The sequence below is a fragment of the Bombina bombina genome, chromosome 6 (genome assembly GCF_027579735.1).
Source record: "Bombina bombina isolate aBomBom1 chromosome 6, aBomBom1.pri, whole genome shotgun sequence".
Classification (NCBI taxonomy): domain Eukaryota; kingdom Metazoa; phylum Chordata; class Amphibia; order Anura; family Bombinatoridae; genus Bombina; species Bombina bombina.
The window spans coordinates 282,479,361-282,505,487 of NC_069504.1; the positions used below are offsets into that span (position 1 = coordinate 282,479,361).

General features: G+C 36.5%; 1 long non-coding RNA gene across 1 annotated transcript in view; it reads left to right on the forward strand.

The window, feature by feature from the left end:
- The window catches only part of LOC128665035 (uncharacterized), a 30,027-nt gene extending 18,720 nt beyond the window's left edge, over window positions 1-11,307 (forward strand). The window contains exons 2-3 of the long non-coding RNA XR_008402973.1: window positions 2,263-2,405; window positions 11,186-11,307. This is a non-coding gene — a long non-coding RNA (uncharacterized LOC128665035). The remainder of the gene's footprint in view (window positions 1-2,262; window positions 2,406-11,185) is intronic.
- The last annotated feature ends 14,820 nt before the right edge of the window (window positions 11,308-26,127 follow it).

Below are 26,127 nucleotides of genomic sequence, written 5' to 3' on the forward strand. Positions count from 1 at the left end.
GCTGTAAGCTGATGATCCTTAGGGATAAATACCGTAAATGCTGCTTTTTTTTTTTACTTAAAGGGACAGTAAAGTCAAAACTAAACTTCCATGATTTAGATAGAGCATGCAATTTCAAAGGTACAGTCTACACTGTATTAATGCTTAAGCCGTATCTTAGGTTGCGTAATGAACAGCCTCCTACACCCCTTTTACCATATTACAGCAGGAACGGTAATCCAGTAATTTTGAAAAGTATAATGTATTTGACCATTTCGAAATGGGCACAAAAGCCCCCCTCCCTCCTTTTTGCTACCTATACTGCTTTCTCCATATCAGTTACACTAATGCACATAGCAACGAGTGACGTATTATTCAGCCAATAAGGCTTTTAGTAAATGTGTTAAAGGGCACAATACAAAGAACAACTGGAGAGACACACATAATAAATATTGTATGTTTGCACTGCAGCACATATGCACAATAACAACTGGAATCACACACAATAAATCATATTTATTTGTGGAGGCAACTTGCAACAACAAATAGAGGTATAAAATAAAAATCATTTTTATTTTCTGAATCATATTTTCCAAATGAGGCTAGCTGCACAGAAGTTCTGGATGATCAGTTGCCTATCCCTTGCACATGCGCGATTCAGCATCAGCGCTGCTTCATAATCTCACTAGTGTTGTTTACTCCGATTGGATGACATATACCTGGCACCGTTGTACTGGCAAAATACGTTATAGAATACGTTATAAATTTCAAAATGGCTGAATTATTATTCCAGCTGCAATATGAGGAAAGGGGTGCAGGATGCTGTTCGTTAGGGCTTAAGGATTACTACAGAGTAAACTGTCCCTTTAAATATCTTTCTAATAGACTTCCATTATCAAACCTGCTTTGTTCTCTTTATATCCCTTCTTAAAGAGTAAATCTAGGTAGGCTGGTTGGAGCTCAAGAGCATGCACATTTCTTCAGCAGTCTATGGCAGTAGCGTTTGCAACAATGTATAACAGTGCAAAATGTTGCAAACACTGCTGCCAGATGTTTAAATATACTTGCACACTCCTGAGCTCACATAGGATTACTATTTAAGAAAAGATACAAAGAGAACTACACAAAATTGATCATTGAAGTGAACTGGACAGTTGTTTAAAACATCATGATCTATCCAATCCATTTAATTTGAATTTTGTCTAACCTGTCCCTTTAAGGTTTATGATGGCATAAAACTATTATTTTGTTATTAATAGTTAATAATAGTGGAGAGTCCAGTATGTTAAAAAGTATGTTAAAAAGTTTTTTTACTCAAAAAAATGTTTTGTCATCCATATAGGGCAGCATTTAACCATGTAGGCATTTATACCTGGAAAAATATAAAGTAAAATATGTTTAATGGACCATTACACACAGTACAATTACATAATCAACAAATGCATAATGAAAAGATAATGCAATAACACTTACAGATGAGCAGTACATTTATTTCTTGCATTTCCCTGCCCACTGTATCATGTGATAGCCATCAGCTAATCACAGACTGTGCACAATTTGAGTATACCAAGCAGAAGAGTCACTGAGTACAAGCGCACATAAATCTCACCATCCTTAGGATAACGAAGTAGATAAATCCGTAGTAATTTCTTTTTCCCGGCACACTGGAGAGTTATGAGGTAGGCTCATATGCTAATTTCTAAACCCTTGAAGGCCACCTCTCATCTGAAAGCATTTTAAAGTTTTTACAGCTAGAGGGAGTTAGTTCATGTGTTTCATATAGCTAATACTGTGTTCATGCACATGAAGGTTTTTAAGAGTCAGCACTAGCTGCCTGAAATGCAAGTCTGTCAAAAGATCTGAGATAAGGAGGCAGTCAGCAGAAGCTTAGATACAAGGTAATCACAGAGGTAAAAAGTATATTTCTATAACAGTGTTGGTTATGCAAAACTGGGGAATGGTAAATTATTATCTATCTTTTTAAACAATAACATTTTTGATGTTTATTATCCCTTTAATAAGCTCCTTTATTTGTAATGATGCACAGGGGTCTTACCATTCATTTGTCCATATTCCACTCCTGCCCTAGTATTACTAATGACTGATGTAAGAGACAGCCGGTCAGGCATTAAATGCTGTATTTTAGTCATACAGGAGTTGTATGTTCTTTTAATATTGAAAAATAAATTATTTTAAAAGTTCAAATCCTATAATAAGAGTTTTGCTAATATTGATTTAGAAACATTTTCCTTTTTAGTTGCTCATTGTTTCTTTCCTTATTAGATGTATATTCGTGGGAAATTGTTATTTGCAAACTACATTTTTAATGGATATAGCAGATCCATAAAAGATCTTCAGAAGCAAATAGCAAAGACTAGGAGTGACCACCAAATGGGATACTGTCTTCCTAAGGATTTCAAATTCAGGTAATTATTTACATATATATTTTACACATTTAAAAAGGTTTTCTGCAACAATGTTTCTTGCCAATAGGGGATATAGACCATTAAAAGATATTGGCCTAGATTACAAACGGACAGCAGAAATATTAGCACCACCAAGCACTAAAACTGCTCAAGTTAAATAAATAGTGCTCATATTCTTGTGCTGATATTACAGATTGAGCAGAAGCCTCAGGCAAGCTAACATCAGGTGGTTGGATAGCGCAGCTTTGCTACCTCCCTTCCCTCGTAGACTTCTATGGGGTGTGCTACAAAATCTGAAGGTGTAATAAAGCAGAAAGTGCGTTAATAGATACATCACTAAAAATAAAGGGGGTTTCATTCATCAACCTTGTAAAAAAGGATGCTAAACTCACCCTTTCTGTGCCGTTGCACAACTCTAAATTCAATTCAGCAGCTATGGCACAACGATCTTCTACCAATGAGGTGCCGCTTGCACCTCTGAACCAATAGCGTTGTGGGAATACAGAAACCTGTCAGCTGACATGCATCACTATTGGTTCAGAGTTGCAAACGTCACCTCATTGAAGGAGATCGTTGTACCGCTGAATTTAGTGCTGTGCAACGGCACAGAAAGGGTAAGTTTAGCACCCTTTTTTACAAGGTTGATGAATGAAACTCCTCTTGTTAAACGCTTGGATTTACTATCACATTTTGCATCGTTCGGGTTACCGCTTGCACAAAATAAGTTTTTTTAGGAAATTGTAATACAAACACAACCCGACTAGCGCAAAAAGCTTAACTCTAGCAGAGTTTTCGCTATCTCGGGGGGGGGGGAACTCATGTTCCTGTGCTAATAAAACAAAAAAGAAACATTTTCTTTCCAGACTTGTGGAGGCTTTTCTCTTGTATGCACACATACATACACATAAATACACACGTTTAGACTTAGACAATGTCCATACATACATAAATACAACAATCAAATATACATCCAAATGTGTGTGTATATATTATTTATTATTAGCGGTTATTTGTAGAGCGCCAACAGATTCCGCAGCGCTACTATATATATATATATATATATATATATATATATATATATATATACACACATATATATATATATATATATATACATACACATATATACATATACACATATTTACATACATACACAAATATGCCCCTACACATATACACACACATATATATCCAAACATATAAATACACACACATGCATATACACTTTTCAGGTCTTCCCAGTCCAACACCTTGTCATATACCATATCTGTTTAAGTCACTGTTTCAAAAGGGACAGTCTAGTCAAAATTAAACTTTCATGATTTAGATAGGACATGTCATTTTAAACAACTTTACAATTTACTTTTATCATCAACTTAACTTTGTTCTTTTTGTATTATTTGCTGAAAACTAAACCTAGGTAAGCTCATATGCTAATTTCTAAGCCCTTGAAGGCTGCCTCTTATCTCAGTGCATTTTGACAGTTTCCCTACTAGACAGTGTTAGTTCATATGTGCTATATAGATACCATTATGCTCACTCCCATGGAGTTATTTATGAGCCAACACTGACTGGCTAAAATGCAAGTCTGTCGAAAGCACTGAGATAAGGGGGCAGTCTGCAGAGGCTTAGATACAAGGTAATCACAGAGGTAAAAAGTATATTAATATAACTTTGTTGGTTATGCAAAACTGGGGAATGGGTAAAAAAGGAATTATCTATCTTTTTAAACAATAAAAATTCTGGAGTAGACTGTCCCTTTAAACATTTATTTTAATATTAAGCATATATTTTACTTTAATATGTATATATATATATATATATATATATATATATATATATATATGTCTGTGTGTGAATTACTTTGGTATATTATAAATATATTTTGTTATACATAGTCTAGCCCAGCGGTATGTGTTAAGCTAAAAAAAAAGATGGTCGCGTTTATATTCTCTCATAAATCTTTTTTTTACCTTTGAGTTGTAATACCAGATTGTGTGCTATTCTTAGCACAGGGTCAGAATACGGATAGCGCACCTGGCACTATCAGTAATGTTCTACTTGTAATCTCGGCCGCTATGGGTGGTACAATTTTGAGTATTTAAAGAGAAAGCAGCTATACTAGCAGTACAGAGCCTAAAAACTCGGACTATAAAGAAAATAGTTTTTTGCAAAAACCTCTGCTACCGCATTGTATAACTAACAATAGAGTGCTTCCCTAAAGCATATGTTTCAATCAACAAAATTTCAAAAATGTTGTCTGTGGCCCCCATTAAATTTTTTTAAAACATGGCATCAAACGTGTACAAAATTGACACTGTTGTTTAGTTTTTTTCTCAAGTGAACTATTCACTTTTTATCTGTCACCAGTAAAGTGTTAAATGTCTGTGACTGTTCCAAATCACTAATTAGATAGAAAATAGTACTTTGTAAGCACCTGGCCTGGACACTGAGGTTTGCAGACTAATAAACTGGGCCATTAAACCTTTCATTAAAATAGTTATTGCCTGCAGCACTCTCAGCTAAACCAGAGAGATCACAGAGAAGAATAAAGCAATCAAGAGTTTCTTCCATGCAGGGAGAGAAAGCAAATGAAAAGAGAAGCAGTGGGTGGCTAAGAAGAGCTAAATCAGGTCACATGCAGCTCGGACTGGTAACGCTTCATTTGCTGGACAGGCTAAGATCTGTATTCCTGTTTCTCTGATTGCATAAGTGTAGATGATTGATGGCCAAAGGTATCTAGTGGGGTTAGTTAGTGACAAATTAGAACTGTCCAAATTATAAAAAATACTTTGAGAGATATTCTTTATTTATCCAGTTAAAGGGATACTAAACCCAATTTTTTTTCTTTAATGAGTCAGATAGAGCATGCAATTTTAAGCAACTCTTCGTTCTCTCGCTATCTTTATTTAAAAAGCAGGAATGTAGAGCTTAGGAACCAACCCATTTTAGGTTCAGCACCATGGATAGCGCTTGCTTATTGGTGGCTACATTTAGCCACTAATAAGCAAGTCTAACCCAGGTTCTCAACCAAAAATGGGCTGGCTCATAAATGTTACATTCCTGCTTTTTAAATAAAGATAGCAAGAGAACGAAGACAATTCATAATAGGAGTACATTAGAATTGCATGCTCTGTATGAATCATTAAAGAAAACAAATTTGGGTTTAGTATCCCTTTAAACTGAGAGTGTGTATGTATAATATATATATATATAAAAATATATATTATATATATATCAGCATCTGTTGAGAGTAGAACAGTGGTGTTTTCTTATCTGTAGCAGTTTGAGGTGTTTGTAGTACTCTATAGACATGTGCATGGCGAAAAAATTCGGTTCGGATTTTTTTGAATTTCAGTTCAGAGTGATTCGAATTCGGAAAAATTTGAATCAATTCGGTTCGGATTTGTTTCGGATTCATTCGGATTCGAATAAATTCGGTTCGGATTTGTTTCGGATTCATTCGGATTCGAATAAATTCGGCTGGGTTCGATTCGGTTCGGTTCGGAAATTCGGAATTTCGGTAAGTGTTAGGTGGGATTAGACTAGTATTATGTACTAAATTCGGCTGGATTCGGTTCGATTCGGTTCGGAATTTCGGTAAGTGTTAGGTGGGATTAGATTTATACTGTACAATAGTAGTGTAATCCATGGCCATCCGAATTTACCGAATAAATCCGAAGTAATTCGGATTTATTCGGTAAATTCAGCAGTATTTTAATTCGGAAATTCGGTTCGATCCGAATGGCCGAATTTGCTGAATTTTCCGAATTTCCGAATCGATCCGAAACGAATCGCACATATCTAGTACTCTAATGGTGTTGTCTTTTGCCTCCCTAAATATCATAAATTCTACCTTGTCAGTGTGAATCAAGTGGGGCAGTATTCAATTCAAGCGGGAGGCAAGTAGTTTGGCATAAATCTTGACTTCTATGTTTATTAGTAAAATCAGTCTGTAATTACTTACATTATCAGGTTGTTTACCGGGTTTCGGGATAACTGAAATAGATGCTTCCAAAAGGGTTTAGGAAAATTTAGATCCTTGGTCAGTAGAGGGGTATAAAGATAATAATTGTGGGCTTAATTTTAGCTTGAAAAGCTGATAACATTTCAGGGTTAGGCTGTCGGGTCCTGGTGATTTACCAGTAGGCAATGGCTTAATGGTATTCTGTACTTCCTGTAAGGTGAACTGGGTATCAATATTAGCTCTATCATATTCAGATAGGGTCGGGAGCTGTACATAAGATAAGTAGTTTTCAATTAAAGTGGCTTTTTCATTAAGTTAAGGTGAATCGATTTTATAAAAAGAGGTGTAATAGCAAAGCAAACCCAAGGGTTCTGAGAGCTTCCTAATGATATTAGTAAGTTGCCTTTTTTTAAGAGATCTAGTTAGGAGACAACCTGTTTTATTATTTTCTACAAAAAACTTGGCCTCAGCAGCCCAGATGAGCATTAAGAATCAAATATTTGTTTAATATCTCTCTAGCTAATAACAAGTCAGCGTTTTGTTTATGTAATGACTCTAGGAAGTGTAATATGTTAGTGAGTAATGTAAAAAGGGAGGATTTTTTTGTGTGCTGAATGATCTCTCCCCTGGATGTAACATGCATATACTTCCCAATCATTGATGTCTGAGGTCGCTGCTGGGTCATTGATTGTGAAGTAATCAGTGGTCTTATCTGAGATACACTTAAAGGGACAGTCAACTCCAAAAATGGTATTGTTTAAAAAGAAAGATAATCCCTTTATTACCCATTCCCCAGTTTTGCATAACCAACACAGTTATAATAATATACTTTTTACCTCTGTGATTACCTTGTATCCAAGCCTCTGAAGACAGCCCCCTGATCACGTGACTTTTTTATTTATTATCTATTGACTTGCATTTTAGCCAATTAGTGCTGTGTTGTACACAATCCACAGGCGTGAGCACGATATATATATATATATATATATATATACTGTATATATATGTGGCCCATATATAGTAGTCTCCTGTTGTGAAAAGCAAATAAAAAAGCATGTGATAAAAGGCTGTCTGTAGTGGCTTAGAAACAGGCACAAATGTAGAGGTTTAAATGTTATAAAGTATATTAATATATCAATGTTGTGTGTGCAAAGCTGGGGATCGGGTAGTAAAGGCATTATCTATCTATTTAAACAATAGCAATTTTGGGGATGACTGTCCCTTTAACAACTTCTGGGTTAGTAAATATAACATCATTAAGTCTCCAGCTAGTTCTATTAATGGGTTTAGGGGACCAATTAAAAGTACTGAGGACTATTCCATGGTCAGACCATGAGGTCTGAAAAATTCTAAAGTCAATTAAAAAGAGAGCATGTTTTGGTCACAAATGATATAATCTAGCCTTTGTAGATATGTTGGGCGGTTGTAAAAAAAAGGTGAAATCCTCCAAGACTCACATAATGTGAGACTTTGTAGTTCTAACCAGTTGGCTTTCATTTGTTTGGAGTGGAGGTAAGATGTACCTGTGGAGGTATCTAAAGCAGGATTTATTGAATAAATTAATTTTTTTCTTTCATGATTCAGATAGAGCATGCAATTTTAAGCAACTTTCCAATTTACTCCGATTATTATTAATTTTTCTTCATTTTCTTGCTATCATTATTTGAAAAGCAAGAATGTAAGTTTAGAAGCCGGCCCATTTTGGTTCACAACCTGGGTTGTCCTTGCTGATTGGACAGCACCAATAATCAAGTGCTGTCCATGGTACTGAACCAAAATTGTCTGGCTCCTTAGCTTAGATGCCTTCTTTTTCAAATAAAGCTAGCAAGAGAACGAAGAACAATTGATAATAGGAGTACATTAGAAAGTTGCTTAAAATTGCATGCTCTATCTGAATAATGAAAGAAAAAAAATGTGGGTTTAGTATCCCTTTAAGGTCTCTGCTGAGTATTACTGGGCATTTGGGTATATCTAGAAGTTTATTAGCTCCAGTTCAGAAGAAAGACGGAGAAGGATGATTTGGGGCGTAGATATTCGTAATGTGATTTGTTTACCTTCATATAAACCTATTAATATTGGGGCGTGTCCGAACCGTGATCAGAGATGGTCGCACTTTTCCTGAGCTCCGTCTGAGTTCTCAATAAGCCGTTGATTATTTGAGAATTTCTACAGAACAACCCTACCTTTTTTGTACTCATTACACGTAGCAGCACTATATACTCAGAAAGGCTGATTTGTATTTTTGAAGTTGGAGCAGGAACCGGACAGAAGGCTTAGAGCAGCGGCTCAATTATAAGCAGCGTCCCCCCCTCGAGAGATCGAGGGCCACCTGGTTGCAGCTGGACACGATCAAATAACAATAAAGATATTCATCCCACTACCAACCAAATCGGAAAGGTTTACAGTCAGGACTGATTTTGTTATCACTGGTTCCCAATATAAAGAGCTGCGCCACGACCGTTTACTTTTTAAAATGGCCGACAGAGAGGAGGATGACTATCAAGATATATTTGACAATGTGCACTGGCGCAGGATTGAAGAGCTTTGTTTGTGCCTAATGGATATTGCTCAGCAGGAGGCCCTAACACCACGCAACTTCGCTATGACTCTCTCACCTGTAGATGAGCCCGGACAGCGGGAGGAAGAGCTAGACAACAACGCCATCTTGTCTGATGATCCCCTGCACAACGCGGTAAATATAGAACTGCTAAATACCAGGCAAGGTGTTGTTTATGAGGGGGCAGCATCTACGCTACTAACACTGGATCTGCATACCATACTGAGTGATTTTCGGCAGATTGCAGAACACGGTTTGCATGCCACGGCCCCGGGGTCTTTGGGGGGGCCCCTGGACGCTAAGACTTTAGGATACTCACTTTATGGGACTGTCGATTCGCCCAGGACCCAGGATACATGCGGTTTTTCACCGGTGATTCTGGGACTACTACATGACTGTCTGGATTTCCCGGGTAGCACAGACACCTTTAACTCTGCTGCCCTGTTGAGACTTCTATTGTCAGGGGCTGTGTATATAAAAAGCGCACCACGAGACTGTCAGATCCCCACCATAGTCCAAAATCTTCGGCAGCTAAGACATGGAGATAAAGGATCTTAGGACTCAAAATGCTGAAGATAAGCAGTAGCTGAATCTATATTACTTTGAGAACTTGCTTGTTAGTTAAAGTTTTAATATTTTGTGCATTATATGCATTATTACATATTGTCTGGCGGCAGATTGTTTTATGCTAATTAACTATGAATCTGGGTTAGTATAACTCAATTCAGGTACATTCTAATATACATACAAGATAAGTACTGGAGAACTTGGAGTATGGGCCTATTCCTTGTGCTAAAATCATTTTGGATGCTTTGTTGTATTTAAAACTGGTACTGTATTTACTTGCCTGTAGGGGTTAACACTACTTACTGAATATCTCTTAGAGGGGCCAATATAGGGCATATGTATTAGTCTACACAACACACCAAAGAATCACAGAATACCCCTATTATAACCGCTTATAAAGATGCCCCCATTCACTGAGGATGAACAGTTTAGACTCCTTTAATTTCATATTAGCTGTGATTGATTGATGCATCTTGTAAGGTGCACAAATTAATGTCTCTAGACCTTGCGGCTTGCGGCCGGAGCTACTGGGAAGGAGACGGGCGTGTTACCACACACACAATATAGCTCTATATCTGGATGCTTATAGTTACTCTTTGCAAGGATCCATACAACTACATTATATTAGGCATACTGCGAAGTACTAGATCTTAAAGTCTGCCCCGTATGCTTTGATATGTTTAAGATGGAATGGCCCAATTACTTAAAAGTGCTGTTTATTGATTTTCTTTTTCTCCCGCAGTCCAGTACCCTATATTGGTATGCTTTGGAGAGCTGGGTGCCATAACTGTCCTGTATCTATCCATCAGTCCTGTCATATTAACTTTCCACCACTCAATATGTCCATGCTGTAAGAGGAGTGAGATAAAATTAAGTGATGTCTAGCTGCAGCTTTTGCATTGATATTCTACAACCTAACATCTACCACACGTTCTAGAACAATGCATTTTTGTTTGTTTTTATGTTTTAAAAATAGAAAAGAGATTCCTCACTTGGGGTCCAAAAGTGGCCCTTCTTATCTATGGTTACCTACTAAGTTCTATGCTTACTGTATCTCAATGTGGCCCAAGAGTGGCTGCTTAACATATCCGGTAGGTACAGAGTATAAGTGGTACATACTATTCACATTGTAGGTGCAGTTTGTCATTCAATTATACAGTGCATTTCATTGACTTGTTTTAATAACTCACGCTGTTGTAATCTGTTTCTTTACTTGATGTTTTGAGAACCACTGTTTATTTGCCTTGCAAAGAAGCCAAAGAATCTCAATAAAAAATAAATAAATAAATAAATAAATAAATAAATAAATAAATAAACCTATTAATATTACAATTCTACCTTCAATATCTTGGTGACATTGTAGTAATTCGAATGGATTACCTCGTCTGAAAGATATTCTTACTCTGCTCTTTCTGCCAGAGCTAAGAAGATGTTGATCATAATATCTAGTAGAAAGCTTAGACTCTCTAGACCTCTTGATATGCACTCTAGATGGTCTCAACTTCTTAGGGACCCAACAAGGTTCCTTACACTTTGACATTTACATTGTAACTATAATTGCTGAATAAGTAAGTTTAATTGTTGCTTTTTGCTGTTACATCATTTTGTATTCATGTTGTGCTGAAAGGGGTTATCATATGTCAAACTAATATTCATGAAAAGTAATTGGTACCTTTTTTCTCTCTACAGGATATTCCATTAAAGGCTGATACAATCACATCATATGAAAAACCACTCATTTTTGGAATAAGGAATTATACTTTTTATTTTGCAAATGAAAGAAAAAAATAAAATAAAAGTAACAACATGAACTATTTTATGATTTATTGTATATGAAGGTAAAGACTCCATATAAATGCACATTTTCAGTGTAGGATACTTTTTTGCCTTAATAACACAAATCACATTAAACAGAGAAATAAGGCAAATCATAAAATAATCCATAGTCATCACAAAGATCTTACCCAAATCTGCTGGGGCCATCTTCCTAGCAAATGCATATCTCAAAATACAACTTATTAAAACAAATACAGGGTACAATGCCTGTTTTCACACTAATGGCTTAAATAGACATGAAATCCAATTTTTTTTCTTTCTGGTTCGGATAGTTCAAACTATTTTAAACAACTTTCCAATTTACTTCCATTATCAAATGTATTAACTTGGTATCCTTTGCTGAATGAGCAGCTAAGCACTAGTGGGAGTTAGCTGAGCACAGCTTATAAAAAAACAGGCATATACGTGCAGCCACCAAGCAACAGGTAGTGCGTTGCTGCTCATTTGCCTACCTAGGTATTATCTTCAACAAAGGATACCAAGATATAGAAGCAAATTAGATAATAAAAGTAAATTAGAAAGATGTTTACATTTGCATGTCCTAACTGAATCATTAAAGTTTAATATTGACTTTACTGTCCCTTTAAATAGCATGTGTCTCACCAACATCAACCATACGGTGATATTTAGTTAAAACTAAGATCTGCTCACTGGAGGAACTGCTCTGTAATCAGTAACCATTCTGCTTCTCTTCCTAATTTTATCTGGAAGCAGGTGATAAAACAGTGCTGAGTTTACATTTGCTTTGCTGTGATCTTATTTGTTTTAACCATAAACTCATAGGATTTCACCATGAACCTATGAGATTTCAGAGTAAACTTCCTTGAACTGAGGAGCAAATGAAGGTGACTGTGCCTATCCTTGCTAGTGTCAGGACAAGCAACATGGATGTGGTTACTGGAGAAACGTCTTCCTTTTTAACATGGATATGTTCATGATATTTTCTAGTCAGTTTGTTTACATAAAAGCTGCATTACTTTTAATGAATGCAACATATTGGTAAAATGCCCCTTTAAAGGGACACAAAAGATAAAAAAAATGTTACAGCAGTTTATAAAAGCACTATTGCTTGCATCTAACTGTGGGCCAGATTACAAGTGGAGCGGTATTTAATGCTCCTGCTCGAGCGTTAACTCCACTAGAAGTAAGTTTTTTGCGCACATCAGGTTGTGCTCGTATTACACGTTGAAAGTAAACTGTTTTCACTCACACACTAACACGACAAAGTTTAAAAATCCAAACTTACAATATAGCGCACGCACACGATAACCTATTCCCCATAGAAGTCAATGGAGAAACAAAATGGAAGAAAACCTAAGACCCTACTCACGCGCAAACACGATCGCATATTCTCAAGTGCACTAAGCCAACATGAAAACATGGAACTGTTAGCGCTCCACTTGTATTCTAGCCCTGTGTGTTTAACCCCTGAAGAGATGTTAAAGAGACATCAAACCCAATTAATTGTTTTCTTTTATGGTTCAGACAGAGCATGTGTTTTTAAACAACTTTCCAATTTACTTCTATAATCTAAGTTGCTTCATTCTCTTGGTATCCCTAGTTGAAAAGCATACTTAGGTAGGCTCAGGACCAGCAATGCTGGGAGAAAGCTGCTAAATGGTGGTTGCACACAAATGCCTCTTATCATTGGTTCACCAGATCTGTTCAGCTATCTCCCAGTAGTGCATAGTTGATGCTTCAACAAAGGATAACAAGAGAATGAAGCACATTTGATAATATAAGTCAATTGGAAAGTTGTTTAAAATCACATTTTCTGAATGATGAAAGAAAAGTTTTGTGCTTCATGTCCCATTAAAAACATAGATAAAGTACTAATGCACTTTTGGGTGCTAGCTGACACATAAGGTGAGACAAATAACAAGAGGCATAACTTCTAACAGTCACCTATTACCAATGAGTCTCCAGTAATGCATTGCTGCTCTTGAACCTACCTAGATATGATTTTCAAAGGATAAAAAAAGATCAAAGTAAACTTGATAACAAGAAAAATGAGCCTTTAAAAATTGATTGCTCTATGTGACCCATAAAAGTATATTTTTAGGTTTCATATCTCATTTATCTCAAAATAATAATAACTAACACTAAACCAACATCATATTAAGGACATAACATTTAAAAAAAATCAAAAGAGCATAATGCTAACATTTTCTCCTAAATGCACTTATATTATAATATTCAACAATTTAATTTGAAATATTAGTCCTAATAAATGTCACTGTGGAAATACTAATCAACGTTCTTTTTATTGTTATTTATCAGGAATAAGTGTATTTATTTAATTACCTTGATTAGAAAAGAAGTATAAATTATTTAAATTTCATTTATGGATTATAAATTCAAACCACATATTCCTTATGCACATTTTTTAGATGTATATAATTTAATTGTATGTACTCTTCATACAACCTAATGATTTTATCCATTTCAAGTGTAAAATGTTGCAAGAAAAATATGCATTTTATTAAAACATTTTTGAAATATGTTGTATTTTGTTTTGAAATATATACTATAATACTTTTATAAAATCTAACTATTGTCTTGGACTCCATATTTAAATAAATCACAATGTTTTCCAGCTTTAGAATAAATGATGAGCACAAGCTCATATGTGAAATAAATCAGAATATAAACCCAGTTATATTAATTCATGTAAAATCAGTTTGTGTAGCTATTGTTATAAAGTACTCAACAACATCTACTTATGGAACAGAGCAACAAACAAGTGTAACATTATCCAGAATAAAGTACAAATATTACCTGGTGCAATTACTTATGCACAAGAATACAACAAACTGTGATTTGGGGGGGGGGGGGGTTGTGTGATCTGAGATCTAAGCTGTCACTTGATGCTGCAAATTGATCATCATCTCTTAAAGGGACATCCCAATGTAAAGTGTGTAGTTGTGCATAATGAAACAACTTCTCAATATACTTTTATTATTTATTCAGGTCTAAAAATTGAGGATTTTGTAATTCTCAGAACTTAAAAAATGCACCCTGCTTATTTTTAAAGGCTAACCCTACTGCATATACTATATGGTCAAATGTATGTGGACACCTGACCATCACACCTGAGGTAAGGCACTGATGATGGACAAGAAAGTCTGGTTTACAATTAGCATTTAAATGAATCCCAAAGGTGTTCAATAGGTTTGAGGTCAGGGCCCTGTGCAAGCCACTTGAGTTCCTCCACACCAACCTCATCAAACCATGTATTTATGGTAGACCTCACTTTATGCACAGGGGCACAGTTATGATGAAGAGGAAAGGGCCTTCCCCAAACTGTTTACACAAAGTTAGCAGCATTAGTAGAGGTGTTCACATACTTTTGGCCATATAGCATACATTTGACTTTAAACTAATATTATGACTATAACTAACCTTGTTGTCTGCAGACTAAAATTCAGATTGGCTACTCCAAATAAGGCAAACAGTGGAGTTTGGCTATTGAAAAACAATTATATCAATTGTATTGACTTGTCTGATATGTTATTCTATAGCAAGGCAACATACATGTCTTCTAATTAAATGGTGTTTACTGGCCCTTTAAGTATAAGGACATTTTTCACAAACTTTGTGAAGAGTGAAAATTAAAAGCTTAGTACAGTATCAGTGGTATAGGGGGTACTCATGGGGGGAGACCTCATTTCTGCACCCGATTCCGACTTTTATACTGCTCTGTTTGCTTTATATCTCCTGACTGCCGAGAGCACTGGGCATATAGAAGCGGCCCTTCTATGCACATTTAGGTCAGCTGAATACCAGTGGTCTCATTCTAATGCAAATAGTACTCCCCCCATTTAAACACATTTTGCAAAGATACAGGACTATATCATGTTCCATCTGTAAACTTAACAGCATAAGAAAATAATATCAAAATAGTAAAGTGTTATATGCTGCCTTATAACCACAATGTTAAACGACCAACATTTGCAAAATATAATGCAAATTAAAATAATAGAATTATAGCAAGATGTTAAAACCAGGCAATGATATCAACACTGATTCATGCTACATATCAACTTAGGCAGAATGATGACTGTTAGGATCATCTTATAGGAATTATGTTTACTTATTTATGTGTATGCCACAATACACAGGGGAAAGTATTACAAGTAGCAAAGACTTTGGTCATAAGAAGAGATTTAGCTTAAATTAGTAATATTTTTACTATTGTCTGGGGTTGTCATGTTCCTTGTTCAGAGGAGAATTGCCTGGTATTTCAGGGCTGGACTGACCTTACTTGGCGGGATCAGACTGATATACTTAAGGAAAGTCTTCCTCTGTGAAAAGCACAACTGGTCTAAAAGAGGCTGCTCCTGGGTGGTAAATCGCCATAGAACTAGCTGATGAGCTGTTGTTCATTCCTGGTAGAGCGCTTCTCTCTTTGTGTGTAAATACTATTTTATCTTTATAACCACAATATGAAACAACCAACATTTGTAAAATATAATGTAATTTAAAATTATAGAATAATAGCAACACGTGAAAAACAGGTTAATAATCATTGATGCAATAACAGGCAATGATATCAACACTGATTCATGCTACATATCAACTTAGGCAGAATGATGACTGTTAGGATCATCTTATAGGAATTATCTTTACTTATAGACAACTATTTATGTGTATTCCACAATACACAGGGGAAAGTATTACAAGTAGCAAAGACTTGGGTCATAAGTAGGGATGGGCGAATGTTTCGCAACATTCGAAAAACGGCACCAATTTTAACACATTCGTTCGTTCGAATCGAATTTCGAATGTTTACATAACATTCTAACATTCGATTTTCAAATGTTCGGTTTCAAATTTTACGATTACATTCGAAAATATTCGAATTCGAAAAATTTGAATTTAGATTGTAATAGTATTTCTAATGCTTTTTCTATAAATGTAATATTCGAATTATGAAATATTCGAATTCGAAAAATTCTAATTTAGATTGTAATAGTATTTCTAATGGTTTTTCTTTAAATGTAATATTCGAATTATGCAATACGTGTATTCGAATTAGAAAAATTCTAATTTAGATTGTAATAGTATTTCTAATGCTTTTTCTTTAAATGTAATATTCGAATTATGCAATACGTGTATTCGAATTCGAAAAATTTGAATTTAGATTGTAATAGAATTTCTAATGCTTTTTCTTTAAATGTAATATTCGAATTCGAAAAATTCGAATTTAGATTGTAATAGTATTTCTAATGCTTTTAAATGTAATATTTGAATTATGCAATATTCGAATTCGAAAAATTCGAATTTATTTTCAAATTCGAAAAGTTCGAATTTATATTCGAATTCGAAAAATTCGAATTTCGAATGTAGACATTCAATATAATTATAAACATTCGAATTCAAAAGTGACATTCGAAAACTGTAAATAACATTCGATTTTTCGAATTTTTAAGAATATTCGTTCTTATCGACATTCGAATTTAGAATTCGAATTTCGGTAATAACATTCGTTCTACATTCGAAATTCGAAAATTTGCACATTCGCCCATCCCTAGTCATAAGAGGAGATTTAACTTGAATTAGTAATATTTTTCTGCCTTTAAAAAGAATATTGTACACCCCTTGCTTTTGTGTAAACATTTTACCTGTGAGAGGCTCCCTAGAGAGGCGAAAAAGCAATTTAATTTACCTGCAAAAACTGCAAATCAAATAAACTGGTATAGGCAATTTGTAGCATGTTCAAACCCTAGGTTATGGATTTGCTTTTTGGACTCTCTAGGGAGCATGAGACAAAGAACAATCTTTTAACAAAAGTAACACATGAGCCATTCCCTATAATAAGTCCTCCTCTGGTTATGCTGATAAGTGAAATAATCTGCTGAACTGTCTTACACTTAGTTTTTGTATTTCACGTTTTTGATCTTGTGTGCAGTGAAAAGTATAACCACGTGCTTCTTTTAATCATGAAATGTTTATTTAGACCATCTAAAATAGTCACAAGCATTTTCTTTACTGCAGCACATTCGTTTTTGCAAAAAACAAACAACAAAAAAACATTTACAAATTAGGAACAGTGTTTTCAAGTCAAAAAAACATAAAATAACAAAAGAAGTAAATATGACATAAGGGCATAGATTCAATAAAACATGTTGGGGAAATTAATATAATCTCACTGAAGAAAATACAGCAACTTTGCAATTCATAAAGATTTGCAACCGTTCCTTGTCCCAGCATTATAGTCAATGGAGCCACATTTTTATTGCAGCCATTCACTTCTCAATGCACAGGACGAGTTTGATTGCAGAGGATACTGGCATTACAAAAGCGTTTTCAAAACAGTACAAAAACCAGTTTGTTATCGGTGCAACAATGGGAGGGGCAGGACTGGGGCAGCATGTGGGGGCTTGCGGAATGCCACCAGGGTGGAGCTGTGGAAGCCACTGGCAGAGAGGTAGTGGGTGAAAGTTTTGAGGGGGACACATGGAGGCAGCAGTCATTGGGGCGGCAAGTGGTATTACAATCCACTCTAACATATGCAAAAAAAAGAAAAAAGAAAAATAACATTTAAAAAAAAAAAATACCAAAAACCTGGTCGGCTTTTAAATAGCGAGGCACGACCATGAGGCAAGATACTTCATGACAATAGAGTCTATAAATATTACAGGTTTTGTTGAAAAATCTGGAGCACACATTGAGAATGCCCTGGAACGCCCAAGGTCACCTCCTTCACATCTGCAAGATCGCCAAAATAAAATTCACTCTATTTAGACTACTTTACCAAAACAAAACAAATATGTGGATATGTAAAGGGCCGTTATAGTGAAAAAATTACACGCTCTCATTTGTGTAATTTTAACACTATCGACCCTGCAAATCTATGTGTTAAATCCCTACACAGTGGATAAACACATAGATAAAGTGATGTTTGGGAGCAACATAGACAGGGGCGTTGCTAGGTGGCAAAAAGATTAGGGGCTTCATCCCAAGGGTATATTTGATGCCCTTCTCTCAACTTATTGACCCCTCCCAAAATCCAGCCCATCACACATTGTGCAAATTGCATTGAGTGGGAGAGAAGAAGGATAGACAGAGGGAAAGAGATGAAGGAGAGAGGGAGGCAGAAAGAGGGAGAGAGAGGGAGAAGAGATGGGGAGAAAGTGAGAGGGGAGAAGGAGATACAGTATATATAAAGGAGAAAGAGGAATCGAAGGAGAGAGAGATGAGGGAGAGGGAAGAGGGAGAGGAGAAGTAGAGAGAGTAGAAGAGAAAGGTACAGAAGAAGGAGAGAAAGAAGGGAGAGAGAGAGGGAGACAAAGAGGGGGGAAGCGAAAGAGAGAGAGAGAGAGAGAGAGAGAGAGAGAGAGAGAGAGAGAGAAAGAGAGACGGAGAGATGAAGGAGAGAGAGAGAGAGAGAGAGAGAGAGAGATGAAGGAGAGAGGGAGATGAAGGAGAGAGAAATGGAGTGAGAGAAAGAGATGGAGAGAGAGATGACGGACAGAGAAATGAGAGAGAGATAAAGAGAGAGAGAGATTAAGGGGAGAGAAAGATGAAGGAGAGGGAGAGAGATCAAGGAGAGAGATGAGAGAGAGATGAAAGAGAGAGATATGAAGGAGAGAGAGAGATCAAGGAGATATAGATGAATGAGAGAGATGGAGAGAGAGAAAGAGAGAGAGAGAGAGAGAGAGATGAAAGAGAGAGGAAGGAGAGAGAGAGTGAGAGGTAGACTTGCTGTTTTGGTTCATTTTGGACCGATTCAGATTTTTTCGAATTTAATTTTCGGATCGATTTGAATTCGGATATATTCGGATGTATTTGTTTCGGATTCAAATAAATTTGGATGTACTCGGTTCGGATTCGATAAGTACATTTGTAAATTCGGTATGTGTTAGGTGAGATGGGCTGTGTATTAGACTAGTATTATGTACCGTATATTAGGTGTTACCCATCTGAATCAACATAAGTACCAACCTCACAGGTACCAGTTACACAATATGCAGAGAGCTAGCAGAGGTATATAATGTAATACACAGCACATCCCACCTAAGTACCAACCTCACAGGTACCAGCTACATAATGTGCCCTGCAGAGAGCTAGCAGAGTGATATAACCTAATATACTGTACAATAGTGTAGTGTTAAGTGTATTTGTAACTTAGGTTAGGATTTATTTTACAGGTAATTTTGTAATTATTTTAACTAGGTAGCTATTAAATAGTTATTAACTATTTAATAGCTATTGTACCTAGTTAAAATAAATACAAAGTTGCCTGTAAAATAAATATAAACCCTAAAATAGCTAGAATGTAATTATTAATTATATTGTAGCTATTTTAGGGTTTATTTTATAGGTAAGTATTTAGTTTTAAATAGGAATAATTTAGTTAATAATAGTAATATTATTTAGATTTATTTAAATAATAATTAAGTTAGGGGGTGTTAGGGTTAAATTTAGGTTTAGGGGTTAATACATTTAATGTAGGTGGCGGCGTTGTAGGGGGGTCAGATTAGGGGTTAATAAATTTAATGTAGGTGGTGGCGGGGTCCGGGAGCGGCGGTTTAGGGGTTAATACCTATAATGTAGGTGACGGTGGGCTCCGGGAGCGGCGGTTTAGGGGTTAATACACTTTTGCCTAGATTTAGAGTTCTGCGTTAGCTGTCCAAACCAGCGTTAAGGGGTCCTAACGCTGGTTTTGGCCGCCCGCTGGTATTTAGAGTCAGTCAGGAAAGGGTCTAACGCTCACTTTCCAGCCGCAGCTTTTCCATACCGCAGATCCCCTTACGTCAATTGCGTATCCTATCTTTTCAATGGGATCTTTATAACGCTGGTATTTAGAGTCTTGGCTGAAGTGAGCATTAGAACTCTACCGACAAGACTCCAGCCGCAGAAAAAAGTCAGGAGTTAAGAGCTTTATGGGCTAACGCCGGTTCATAAAGCTCTTAACTACTGTGCTCTAAAGTACACTAACACCCATAAACTACCTATGTACCCCTAAACCGAGGTCCCCCCACATCGCCGCCACTCTAATAAAAATTTTTAACCCCTAATCTGCCGACCGCACACCGCCGCAACCTACATTATCCCTATGTACCCCTAATCTGCTGCCCCTAACATCGCCGACACCTACATAATATTTATTAACCCCTAATCTGCCCCCCCCCAACGTCGCCGCTACCTAACTACACTTATTAACCCCTAATCTGCCGACCGGACCTCGCCGCCACTATAATAAATGTATTAACCCCTAAACCGCCTCACTCCCGCCTCAAAAACCCTATAATAAATAGTATTAACCCCTAATCTGCCCTCCCTAACATCGCCGACACCTAACTTCAAGTATTAACCCCTAATCTGCCGACCGGACCTTGCCGCTACTCTAATAAATGTATTAACCCCTAAAGCTAAGTCTAACCCTAACACTAACACCCCCCTAACTTAAATTTAATTTAAATCTAACGAAATAAAATAAATCTTATTAAATAAATTAATCCTATTTAAAGCTAAATACTTCCCTGTAAAATGAACCATAATATAGCTACAATATAACAAATAATTATATTGTAGCTATTTTAGGATTTATATTTATTTTACAGGCAACTTTGTATTTATTTTAACTAGGTACAATAGCTATTAAATAGTTATTAACTATTTAATAGCTACCTAGTTAAAATAATTACAAAATTACCTGTAAAATAAATCCTAATCTAAGTTACAATTAAACCTAACACTACACTATCAAAAAATTAATTAAATAAATTACCTACAATTACCTACAATTAAATAAACTAAACTAAATTACAAAAACAAACACTAAATTACAAAAAATAAAAAAAGATTACAAGAATTTTAAACTAATTACACCTACTCTAAGCCCCATAAAAAAATAACAAAGCCCCCCAAAATAAAAAAATGCCCTACCCTATTCTAAAATAAAAAGTTAACAGCTCTTTTACCTTACCAGCCCTTAAAAGGGTCTTTTGCGGGGCATGCCCCAAAGAAAACAGCTCTTTTGCATTTAAAAAAAACATACAATACCCCCCCTAACATTACAACCCACCACCCACATACCCCTAATCTAACCCAAACACCCCTTAAAAAAACCTAACACTAAGCCCCTGAAGATCTCCCTACCTTACCTTCACCACGCCGGGTATCACCGAAGTCCGAAGTCTTCATCCTATCCGGCAAGAAGAGGTCCAGAAGAGGGTCAGAAGTCTTCATCCTATCCGGCAAGAAGAGGACATCCGGACCGGTAGACATGTTCATCCAGGCGGCGTCTTCTATCTTCATCCATCCGGCGCGGAGTGGGACCATCTTGAAGCAGCCAACGCGGATCCATCCTCTTCTTCCGGCGACTCCCAACGAATGAAGGTTCCTTTAAGTGACGTTATCCAAGATGGCGTCCCTCGAATTCCGATTGGCTGATAGGATTCTATCAGCCAATCGGAATTAAAGTAGGAAAAATCTGATTGGCTGATTGAATCAGCCAATCAGATTCAAGTTCAATCCGATTGGCTGATTGGATCAGCCAATCAGATTGAGCTTGCATTCTATTGGCTGATCGGAACAGCCAATAGAATGCGAGCTCAATCTGATTGGCTGATTGGATCAGCCAATCGGATTGAACTTGAATCTGATTGGCTGATTCAATCAGCCAATCAGATTTTTCCTACCTTAATTCCGATTGGCTGATAGAATCCTATCAGCCAATCGGAATTCGAGGGACGCCATCTTGGATGACGTCACTTAAAGGAACCTTCATTCGTCGGGAGTCGCCGGAAGAAGAGGATGGATCCGCGTCGGCTGCTTCAAGATGGTCCCGCTCCGTGCCGGATGGATGAAGATAGAAGACACTGCATGGATGAACATGTCTACCAGTCCGGATGTCCTCTTCTTGCCAGATAGGATGAAGACTTCGGACCCTCTTCTGGACGGATCGGTGATACCCGGCGTGGTGAAGATAAGGTAGGGAGATCTTCAGGGGCTTAGTGTTAGGTTTTTTAAGGGGTGTTTGGGTTAGATTAGGGGTATGTGGGTGGTGGGTTGTAATGTTGGGGGGGGGGTATTGTATGTTTTTTTTAAATGCAAAAGAGCTGTTTTCTTTGGGGCATGCCCCGCAAAAGGCCTTTTTAAAGGCTGGTAAGGTAAAAGAGCTGTTAACTTTTTATTTTAGAATAGGGTAGGGCATTTTTTTATTTTGGGGGGCTTTGTTATTTTTTTAGGGGGTTTAGAGTAGGTGTAATTAGTTTAAAATTCTTGTAATCTTTTTTTATTTTTTGTAATTTAGTGTTTGTTTGTTTTTTGTAATTTAGTTTAGTTGATTTAATTGTAGATAATTGTAGATAGTTTAGTTAATTAATTTATTGATAGTGTAGTGTTAGGTTTAATTGTAACTTAGGTTAGGATTTATTTTACAGGTAATTTTGTAATTATTTTAACTAGGTAGCTATTAAATAGTTATTAACTATTTAATAGCTATTGTACCTAGTTAAAATAAATACAAAGTTGCCTGTAAAATAAATATAAATGCTAAAATAGCTACAATATAATTATTCGTTATTTTGTAGCTATATTAGGGTTTATTTTACAGGTAAGTATTTAGCTTTAAATAGGATTAATTTATTTAATAAGATTTATTTTATTTCGTTAGATTTAAATTAAATTTAACTTAGTGTTAGTGTTAGGGTTAGACTTAGCTTTCGGGGTTAATACATTTATTAGAGTAGCGGCGAGGTCCGGTCGGCAGATTAGGGGTTAATACTTGAAGTTAGGTGTCGGCGATGTTAGGGAGGGCAGATTAGGGGTTAATACTATTTATTATAAGGTTTTTGAGGCGGGAGTGAGGCGGTTTAGGGGTTAATACATTTATTATAGTGGCGGCGAGGTCCGGTCGGCATATTAGGGGTTAATAAGTGTAGTTAGGTAGCGGCGACGTTGGGGGAGCAGATTAGGGGTTAATAAATATAATATAGGGGTCGGCGATGTTAGGGGCAGCAGATTAGGGGTACATAGCTATAATGTAGGTTGCGGCGGTGTACGGAGCGGCAGATTAGGGGTTAATAATAAAATGCAGGGGTCAGCGATAGCGGGAGCGGCAGATTAGGGGTTAATAAGTGTAAGGTTAGGGGTGTTAAGACTCGGGGTACATGTTAGGGTGTTAGGTGCAGACTTAGGAAGTGTTTCCCCATAGGAAACAATGGGGCTGCGTTAGGAGCTGAATGCTGCTTTTTTGCAGGTGTTAGGTTTTTTTTCAGCTCAAACTGCCCCATTGTTTCCTATGGGGATATCGTGCACAAGCACGTTTTTGAAGCTGGCCGCCTCTGTAAGCAACGCTGTTATTTAGAGTTGAAGTGGCGGTAAATTATGCTCTACGCTCCCTTTTTGGAGCCTAACGCAGCCCTTCAGAGAACTCTAAATACCAGCGTTGTTTAAAAGGTGCGGGGGGAAAAAAACACGCGTAGCTAACGCACCCCTTCTAATGCAAAACTCTAAATCTAGGTGTTTATTAGGTTTTGCGGTGGGGGATTGCGGTTGACAGGTAGATAGATATTGCGCATGCGTTAGGTGTTAGGGTTTTTTTGGAAGGCATTTTAGGTAGTTATGGGGCTCCAATACTCCATTTTCGCCACTTAAGGCCTTGCACTGGATATTGGATTCCAAATTGCACGGGTTTTATATGTTAGTCTATGGGTGAAAAAACTACGTCCGACGGGTGAAATATACATGCTGCATTCATATGCGGCGCTGTATATAGGATACCAAACCTGCGCAAAAACCGGCGTCGCCGGCTTTTGCGGGCGACGCTGCATATCGGATGGGGTCCCTGGGTTCTGTGAAGAAGGGACAGTGCGGCTCCCCCAGAGCACTATAGGTAAATATTTTACCTTTGAAAGCTAATTTAAATGAAACTAATATATTCTAACTTATTTAGTTACTGTATAATTTGTTTTCTTTAGAATTAGTGCATCCATTTGGATATTTGCTTCGTGAAAATGAAACAAATATCCTTATTTTTATTTGTAACTAAACTAATGTATGTCTAGATTTCAGCACTAAAAATACAAATTGTGACGTCCCAGCCTGAGAATTTCTATAAAGCCTGTATAAAATATTAACCAATAAATCACTACACCTCAACAACGACAACAACTTGATCAGAGGAAAACACCAGAAGATTGTAAGTAGTCCCTATTGTCATGGCACTAAATAGGGGATCTATGTACTCTAGAGAAGTATGGCAAATACAGGGTTAAAAATCTAAATCCATTTACATAAACAGGAATCATATAGAGTCCGATATGAACACAAAAATGTTATTGTATCTTTTTATATGTATGAAGTATCAAGAAGGAATAGGACTTGATCCATGAAGCATGATGTTACCAAACTGTCATTAATACCAATAATTCAAGAAAGTCACAGCTGTCATTTAGACATGCGCCATTAATCCAAAGTCCAAGCAACTAAATGACATTGATCTTAAAGAAGCAATTGTCTTCCCTTTAATGTGTTCCCAATAACCTATTTTAACTGTTGGAGTGTTAAATTGATTACAAATTGCTTCTTTACTTTATTTTGGCATTTAAAACATCTGCTTTTGCCTGCCTGTTGTATCACCACCTATACTGAACATTTTAATACCTAACCCCTTAATTGCTGAGTCATTTCCACCCTGTGCTGAGCTGTTTTGGAGTTTTTAGATGCTGCTCAAATCAAGCCCTACTGTAGGCAATTTTTCCATGAGAAACCTACACATATTATATATTGTTGGTTTTTTTCAGGAGACTTAACAGATTAAAACAATGTTATTTTATTAATATATCATAATTTAAAATCTGTACAACAAAATATGTGAAAACATTTATATTTTGTATTTCAATTTTAATAAATAGCCAAAAGAAAGAATGGGCTATCCTGATATAACTAAGGGCCTTTCTGTATCGCTATGTAACTTTGTTCTGCATATAGGGGCTCCCATGAGCCTCCTCGCAAGTAAATGGACATTCATTCACACCAGGTGATCACTATTACTACAGGGATCACCTGGCTTTTAAAACTCAAATAGGAGCTTTATACTAAAGAGGGGCTTCTGCAAGGGTTCATGGGGGTCTCTAGGCTTTTTTGATGACCTGGTATAATGTTATAAAGTGCTTCAACAAGTATATTTTATTTTTTAAATTGTGCTTTGACTCTATACCCCCAAGGCACACACCATTAGAAAGAGCAGGTGAAACTGGACATAGTAGATTGCACACTGAGATGAGGGTCCTGCTCTGCTGTTCACCCTTCTCCAAGTTCCACCAGAGAGCTACAGGGACCAGGATGCTCGACTAATAGCAATATTTACAGTGATTAAAGGGTCTTTCATAATTCAGATAGAACATACAATTATAAATAAATGTCACATTGTTTGCTACTATTATCAAATTTGCTTAGTTCCCTTGAAATCCTTTGCTGAAGGAGCAGCAATGCACTACTGAGATCTAGCTGAACACATCTAGTCAGCTAATCACAAGAGACAAATGTGAGTGGGCACTAATCAACAAATAGCTCCCACTAGTGTAGGATATGTACATATTCTTTTCAAACAATGGATACCAAGAGAACAAAGTACATTTGAAAATAGAAGTGAATGTAAAAGTGTCTTAAAATTGCATGCTCTATCTGAATCATGCAAGTTTAATTTTTATTTTCCTATCCCTTTAAGCTCTGTAGTGAAGAAGCTCTTTCCCTCCCATACAAATATCAGACGAGGCTTAGTGCAGTAGAGAGTAACGCACTTTAATGGTCAAGACACAGGGTTTTTATACAGTACAAGG